This window comes from Bufo bufo, chromosome 2 (genome assembly GCF_905171765.1).
Source record: "Bufo bufo chromosome 2, aBufBuf1.1, whole genome shotgun sequence".
Classification (NCBI taxonomy): domain Eukaryota; kingdom Metazoa; phylum Chordata; class Amphibia; order Anura; family Bufonidae; genus Bufo; species Bufo bufo.
The window spans coordinates 716,177,336-716,185,710 of NC_053390.1; positions in this window are offsets into that span (position 1 = coordinate 716,177,336).

Sequence of the window (8,375 nt, forward strand, 5' to 3'; positions counted from 1 at the left end):
TCATTTGTGGGGTGTTTGTACTGCCCTGGCATTTGAGGGTCTCCACAATCATTACATGTATGGCCAGCATTAGGAGTATCTGCTATTCTCCTTATATTGAGCATACGGGTAATGAGATTTTTTTTTTCCGTTCAGCCTCTGGGCTGAAAGAAAAAATGAACGGCACAGATTTCTTCATTCGCATCGATCAATGTGGATGAAAAAATCTCTGCCAAAAAAAAAAAAGGAGTGGAAAGGCATCTGCCAGGACATAGGAGCTCCGCCCAACATCCAAACCCACTTAGCTCGTATGCCCTGGCAAACCCGATTTCTCAATTTACATTAATCGATGTGGATGAATAAATCATTGCCGGGATTTATTTATTTTTTTATATACAAAGTGTTTCCCAAAGCATATGAACACCGCGCCCCTCAGCTCATATGCCTCGGCAAACATATCTTTTACTGCAGAGGAGAAATCTCGTCTTCCCTTACGTCCTACCAGCAGCACAGATGGGGTTAACTGCCCCTGTGGACTGGTAGGACCGGCGGAATTTTAATGAGCCCAAAGAACCAATAAACGATCTTCAGCTCCCTGAAAGGGAGGAGATCACCCCCCAGCCCACCGTGTTTTTTTCTGTCCTCTGGACAGGTGGACTGGCGGTGTCGCTCCCCCTCTGGGAGCTGAAGAGTGCTAGGGGCTCTATTTTTTTGTTAGATCTAAAGTTTGCCCTCCATGGCCTCTCATTGCCTTTATTATAGGCTGGTCGGCGTTTCTATCTGGGGTACCGTCGGGGTGAGGGGTGTCCCCTCCCCTCTTCTTTGAACCAGCTGTGGTATCCCGTCCTCCCTCGCCGCATGTGAGCGGCGCTATGGCCGTCGGGTGCCGCTGGGGTACTGTCGGGGAGGGGGGTGTCCCCTCCCCTCTTCTTCCACTCGTGTGCTGCGGTATCCCGTCCTTCTCTCGCCGCATGTGGCGGCGCTATGGGCGCCGCCATCTCCGGAAGTGATGCGCACTAGGGGCGCTACGTCACTTCCGTTTTTTCCATAGCGATGCCGTGAGGGTTTAAACCTCACTATTTTTATTAAAACTTTCTCCCCTTTCTCGCCCAGGGGGCGGGGCTTCCTCCTCTTAAGCGCCCAGAGCCTGTCAGTCAGTGCTCTGGTTGCGTCGCTTTCACAAGTTAGCTCCAGAGTTCCCTGTGCCTTGAGATATTTAGTATTGCTTGGCTTGGGATTGTGGTTTCCTCTTGTACAGCTCTATTTTCTGCTAGTGCTGGTGGGCCCCCATAAGGTCTTGTTTCACCACCTCCAGGTAAAATTGTAGGTGTTATGACCTGTGTTCTTTCTAATTACAGACTATGGCTTCCCCTAAGGATCCGGATCAGCGTAAAGCTGGGGCCAAGAGGAAGCATCTGGCGTGTTACGAATGTAACACCCCCTTAGACGACAGCTGTCCGTACTCTAGATGTGAGAGTTGTCGCACAGCATCCACGGAACCCACGATGCAAGAAATGTTTCAGTGGACGAAGACATACGTGGATGACTCCATTAAGGGAGTGGTGCAGGCTACCAGGACCCTCTCAGACTCCCATGGAGGTGGTCGCACCGGTCGAAAGACCTACCCCCTGTTCTCCGGGGTCTTCTTCTTCTGAGGAAGAAGAATCTACTTCTTGTTTTTTCCCTCCAGAAAAGACGCTGAAGTTACTCAAGTCCATCAGGTCGGGGGACCATGATGTTGACATGGGGGAGTCCTCCGATCCCGCCGGACGGACACAGCGTGTCTTTAGAGCGGATGAGACCCTTCTCTCCGTGATGCGCACGGAATGGAGAAAGCCTGAGAAAGGTCCAGTTCTCACTAGAAAATTCAAACTGATGTACCCGATGGCTAAACCCTTGGTGGAATCGTGGGGTTCCGTTCCCAAGGTGGACATGGCTATTGCCAAGTTGTCCCGGCGCACTCTAGTTCCTGCAGACGATGGGTCTAGTCTGCAGGACCCTCTAGACCGGAGGGCAGAGTGCACCCTTAGGAGGAGTTACGTGGCGGCTACTGCCAGCGCATCAACTTCTATTGCGGCCACGGAGGTAGCCACCTATTTACGCTCTAAGCTTAACCGAATCCAGACGGACGTTGATCAGAGCGTATCAAGGGATGATATCCTGGCAGCCTTCAAGTCGGCCAATCTGGCCATGGACTTTCTGGTCGATTCTACCCAGATGCAGCTGAAGCTGGCCGCCAAAACTATGGCCCTAGTTTCGGCTGCCCGCAGACCACTCTGGTTGAAACCTTGGATCGCTGATAACACGTCCAAGTTCAATCTTTGTGGGCTCCCCTTCGAACCGGATAGGCTATTCGCGTCCGAATTGGACAAGATAATGGAGGGGCTCTCCGATAAAAAGGGGAAGAGCCTCCCCCAGCAGCCCTTTCGGGGACGCCCCAGGCAGGAGAAGAAATGCGGAGGTCGTCCAGGGCAGCAGTCTAGGCGCAGAGATTGGGGGGGACCATCTTGTAAATATTCGAGACGCTCCCGTAAACCCACCAGGGAGGCAAAACCCTCCTGACTATGGGCCTCTTCGAGGCTCTTGGATAAGCCCTGCTGCCCTTGCAGTATCTCCCCTAGATTTTCCCGTACCCCTCCCCCAGATTCCCGTGGGGGGTCGTCTTACCCATTTCAAAGACTCTTGGAGCCGGTTGATTGCAGACCCCTGGGTCCAGGACATAGTTTCCCTCGGGTACCGGGTAGATCTTATCTCTCTCCCCCCAGAGAGATTCATCGCCACACGAAACTTCGGGTCTGCCAAACAAGTGGTCCTAGAAGCTTACATTCAGGACTATATTTCCAAGGGAGCCCTAGAGGAGGTGCCGGCAGGGGAGAGGGGCCTAGGGATTTATTCACCAGTGTTCCTGGTTCCCAAAAAGACGGGAGATCTCCGGATGATCATCGACTTGAGATTTCTCAATCGATTTATAAGGAAAACAAGGTTTCGCATGGAAACCATAAGGTCAGTCAGCCATATCCTCAACCCTGGGGACATCATGGCTACTCTGGACCTCAAGGATGCGTATCTTCACATTCCGATCCATTCCGCGTCCCGGAAACTCCTCAGGATCGCGGTCCAGATTTCAGGGGTTCGCAGGCACTTTCAGTTCGCCGCGCTTCCCTTCGGAATCTCTTCTGCCCCCCTTATCTTCACCAAGGTGGTGGTGTCGGTGGTGGCAGCTTTGAGACTTCAAGGACTGACTATTATTCCTTATCTGGACGATTGGCTTTTCATAGCCTCTTCAGTTCCGATCCTTACCCACCATCTTCAGGTCGCAATCTCTTTTCTCTTCCGCCTAGGCTGGATTATCAACTGGCAGAAGTCGAATGTGAGCCCATCGACTTCAATCCATTACTTAGGATTCGTGGTCGACTTTATGGAGATGTCCCTCCGGTTGACTCCAGAAAGGAGAGCGCGGATTCAGGACCTAGCAAAGGTCCTTTATGTCCCTCGTCGAGTCTCTATCCGGACTCTCATGAAGATGCTGGGGCTCATGTCAGCGGCTGCGGATGCAGTCCCTAGGGCGCTATGGCACCTCCGTCCTCTTCAGTCGGAGGTCTTACACCTATGGAACGGCAGCCCTGCGGGGCTAGATTCCCTGTGCTCCCTGTCCGGTCAAACCCGGAATTCCCTCAGATGGTGGTTTCAGCTACCACCAGGGAAGTCTATGACCCAACCAGCTTGGGTCATATTGACTACAGACGCGTCCCTTGTAGGCTGGGGCGCTCACCTGGACGGATCCCCAATACAGGGTTCTTGGTCTCCTCTGGAGCGTCGTCTTTCTTCCAATCTTCGCGAGATGCGAGCTATCCGGCTAGCCCTCCTTCACTTTGCCCCTCAGATCCGGGGCAAAGCAGTGAAAGTCCAGTCAGACAATATGACTGCAGTTCTCTATATAAACAGGGAGGCACAAGATCATTGCCCCTTCTGTCAGAGATCGGGGTGATTCTTCGGTGGGCAGAGACGAACCTTTCCCATCTATCTGCCGTTCATATTCGAGGCTCCCTCAATATGATAGCGGACCGCTTAAGTCGAGGATTACCGACCATGGAGTGGTCTCTGCATCCGGAGATCTTCAGGCAGCTAGTTCACAGATGGGGTATGCCAGAAGTGGATCTCATGGCAACCAGGTTCAACGCCAAGGTGCTGAGGATCTGTTCCCTCTACAGGGAAGACAACCCCCTGGCGATAGATGCTCTGTCAATACCGTGGAGGTTCAGGCTGGCTTACATCTTCCCTCCGTTTTCCATGATACCGAGGGTATTGATGAAAATCCGTCAGGATCAGGCCTCGGTAATAGCCATCATACCGTTTTGGCCCAGAAGATCCTGGTTTACCCAGCTCATTCAGATGAGTCGGGGACAATACTGGAGACTCCCCCCGGAGCAGACCCTGGTGTCGTGGGACACTCATCTCTGCCCAGATCTGCACAGGTTCAACCTGACAGCCTGGAGGTTGATCAGTCCCTTCCCAACATAGAAGGGCTTTCCGAGTCGGTCCTGAGAACTTTGTCGCATTCCCGAGCAGAGTCTACAAAGAAGGCCTACTCCAGGATCATGAGAATCTTCGTGGCATGGTGTGATTCCAGACAGGTGGCGTCCGCAGATCCGCCCCTTCCTGCGATACTTCAATTTCTTCAAGATGGATTAGATAGAGGCCTATCTCCAGCTACCTTGAAGGTACAGGTTTATGCCATCTCGGCCTGTCTCAACAGGCCACATTCTCGGGACCCACTCATTAAACGCTTCCTGAAGGGAGCTGAAAGACTAAAGCCTACTATACTGAAACCTATCCCCCAGTGGGATCTTTCAGTAGTGCTCAGGGGGCTAGCATCTCCCCCCTTCGAGCCCTTGGAGGAGGTAAATTTCAAATTTTTTACTTTAAAGATGGTCTTTCTTCTGGCTATAGCTTCAGCCAAAAGAATTTCTGAATTGCAGGCTTTCTCTGCAATTCACCCGTACATTATTTTCCTACAGGATAGAGTACTCCTGAAGTTTTTACCCTACTTCAGGCCTAAGGTGCCTACTTTCCAGAACATCAATCAGGTAATCTCTTTACCAGTTTTGTTTACAGCCTCCTCCTCTGATACTCCAGCTAGAGACCCGCTGGATATTTCAAGATGCCTCCAGATCTATGTGGATAGATCTAGAGAGTTCAGGATAGATGAGAATCTTCTTATCCTGTTTGCCGGTAAGTCTAAAGGCCATAAAGCGTCTAAAGCTACCATTAGTCGCTGGATTAAGGAGGCCATTATGGAAGCTTTCATCTCCCAATCCTTAGATCCTCCTGAGTTTGTGAGAGCCCATTCTACTAGGGCGGTCTCCACCTCGGTTGCGGAGAGAAGACTCCTCCCCTTAGAGTTGATCTGTAAGGCGGCCTCCTGGAGCTCTGAGTCAACCTTCATCTCCCATTATAGGATAGATGCTAGGATGGCAGAGTTTTCGGCTTTTGGGCAGACTGTTCTTAGTTCTGCCAGGCATGAGGACCCTCCCTAGGGGATTCTTCTTGCTATCTCCCCATCTGTGCTGCTGGTAGGACGTAAGGGAATCGTTAATTTCTAACGATAATTTGTTTTCCCTTAGTCCTAACAGCAGCACACAAATATCCCACCCTAAATACATTATGCTTGTTAAAAACACGGTGGGCTGGGGGGTGATCTCCTCCCTTTCAGGGAGCTGAAGATCGTTTATTGGTTCTTTGGGCTCATTAAAATTCCGCCGGTCCTACCAGTCCACAGGGGCAGTTAACCCCATCTGTGCTGCTGTTAGGACTAAGGGAAAACAAATTATCGTTAGAAATTAACGATTGCAGCGCCGCATACACTGACTTTTGTGTAATCCGACAGCAGCGCAATACTTCTGTCAGAATGCACATCAGTGCTGCAGCTCGTTCATTGGTTGGTCCACCTAGAAGGTAAAAAACTAAACAAAAAAGAAAAAAACAGGCCGCAACGCAATAAATTTATTAGCATTAATTTTTTATAACATTTGAACGGAACATTAACTTTTATAAACTTTAACTTTTTGAACAGAACATTAACTTTTTTGCTTAACGGTGATTTTTTATTTTTTTTTACCTTTATGGGACAAACCTCTCCTTCCCCATGGGACAATGTGCAAAGCGCAAATCGCCCAGAGATGTGGCGAAGTACATTATGCACTTTGTCCCAGGTGAAAGGAGAGGTTTGCAGCAGCTGTGAGTGAAAGGGCCCTAATAGCCCTGTGTGCCTGTCCTGTGGAACGCAATCCCTATGCTAAGTGTACCTGTCTGTGGTACTTCCGGAAACACTCCCCTAAGCATAGGGCAGGGTTGTCAGGGCAGTCAGAACAGAAATAGCGGGTGTCACGCTTTATTCCACTCCTGCAACAGACACGACATCTTTTTCGGGGTGACGCTTGGGTTGAGGTACCAGCAACGACACTGGGGAAATGTCGCTCGTGTAGACGGCTTACTACACTGGAGGTTGGGGCCACGGAACCTCCTGGATACAGGAGGTTCTCGATGATCTCTTCCTGAAATTTGAGGAAGGATCCTGTTCTCCCAGCCTTACTGTAGAGAACAAAACTATTATAGGCAGCCAATTGAATTAAACATACAGACACCTTCTTATACCAGCGTCTGGTGCTGCGGGACACTAAATAAGGAGCCAACATCTGGTCATTGAAGTCCACCCCTCCCATGAGCAAATTATAGTCGTGGACTGAGATGGGCTTTTCAATGACACTGGTTGCTCATTCTATTTGTATTGTCGTGTCTGCATGAATGGAGGAGAGCATGTAAACGTCACGCTTGTCTCTCCATTTCACCTCGAGTAGTTCTTCGTTACACAAGGCAGCCCTCTCCCCCCTTGCAAGACGGGTGGTAACGAGCCGTTGGGGGAAGCCCCGGCGACTAGGTCGCGTGGTGCCACAGCAGCCAATCTGTTCTAGGAACAAATGCCTGAAGAGGGGCACACTTGTGTAGAAATTGTCCACATAAAGATGGTACCCCTTGCCAAATAAGGGTGACACCAAGTCCCAGACTGTCTTCCCACTGCTCCCCAGGTAGTCAGGGCAACCGACCGGCTCCAGGGTCTGATCTTTACCCTCATAGATCCGAAATTTGTGGTTATAGCCTGTGGCCCTTTCACAGAGCTTATACAATTTGACCCCATACCGGGCGCGCTTGCTTGGGATGTATTGTTTGAAGCCAAGGCACCCGGTAAAATGTATAAGGGACTCATCTATGCAGATGTTTTGCTCAGGGGTATACAAATCTGCAAATTTGTTGTTGAAGTAGTCTATGAGGGGCCAAATTTTGTGGAGCCGGCCAAAAGCTGGGTGGCCACTGGGACGAGAGGTGCTGTTGTCGCTAAAGTGCAGGAAACGCAGGATGGTCTCAAATCGTGTCCTGGACATGGCAGCAGAGAACATGGGCATGTGATGAATTGGGTTCGTGGACCAATATGACCACAATTCATGCTTTTTTGTCAGGCCCATGTTGAGGAGAAGGCCCAGAAAATTTTTAATTTCGGAAACTTGGACGGGTTTCCACCGGAAAGACTGGGCATAAAAGCTTCCCGGGTTGGCGGCTATAAATTGAGTGGCATACCGATTTGTTTCTGCCATGACTAAGTCCAAGAGCTCCGCAGTCAAGAACAGCTCAAAAAATCCCAGTGCCGAACCGATCTGAGCTGTCTCAACCCGAACTCCAGACTGGGCGGTGAAAGGGGGAGCTATTGGTGCGGCTGAAGTTGGGGGCTGCCAATCAGGGTTTGGCAGCACCTCAGGGACTCTAGGGGCTCTACGGTGGCTGCGACGGGGGAACTAATGCACGTGCCACCTTACCAGCTTCAACTGCCCTTCTGGTGCTCGCCACTTCACCATGTTGTACGGCAGTGCTGGTACTAGGTCCAGGATGGGCTGCGCTGCTGGTGTATGCCTCACCACGTAATCCGACAGCGCCAGCCCCACTCTGCTGCCCTTGAAGTGGATACTGCGCAACCTGTGGTCTAGCAACACGGGGCCGGGTACGCCTGGTGCTATCAGGGACCTCAACCTCCTCGTCCGAACTTTGGGTCAGACTGCCACTGCTTTCTACAGGTTCATATTCTGACCCGCTAGATTCGTCAGATGAGGGTTCCCATTCCTCATCCGACTGGGTCAGAATCCTGTAGGCCTCTTCAGAAGAATACCCCTTATTTGCTATTTGGTCAACTAAATTTAGGGGGTATTCCCTAAGACTACCCAAGAAAAAAAGCAAGCCTGTCTTACAAATGGGAGGCTAGCGAAGTACCGGAAGCCGCTGCGATTGATAAAAAATATCAAAACTGATTTTTTTTTATCACCGCAGCGCTTGTAAAGTGATTGCGCAGT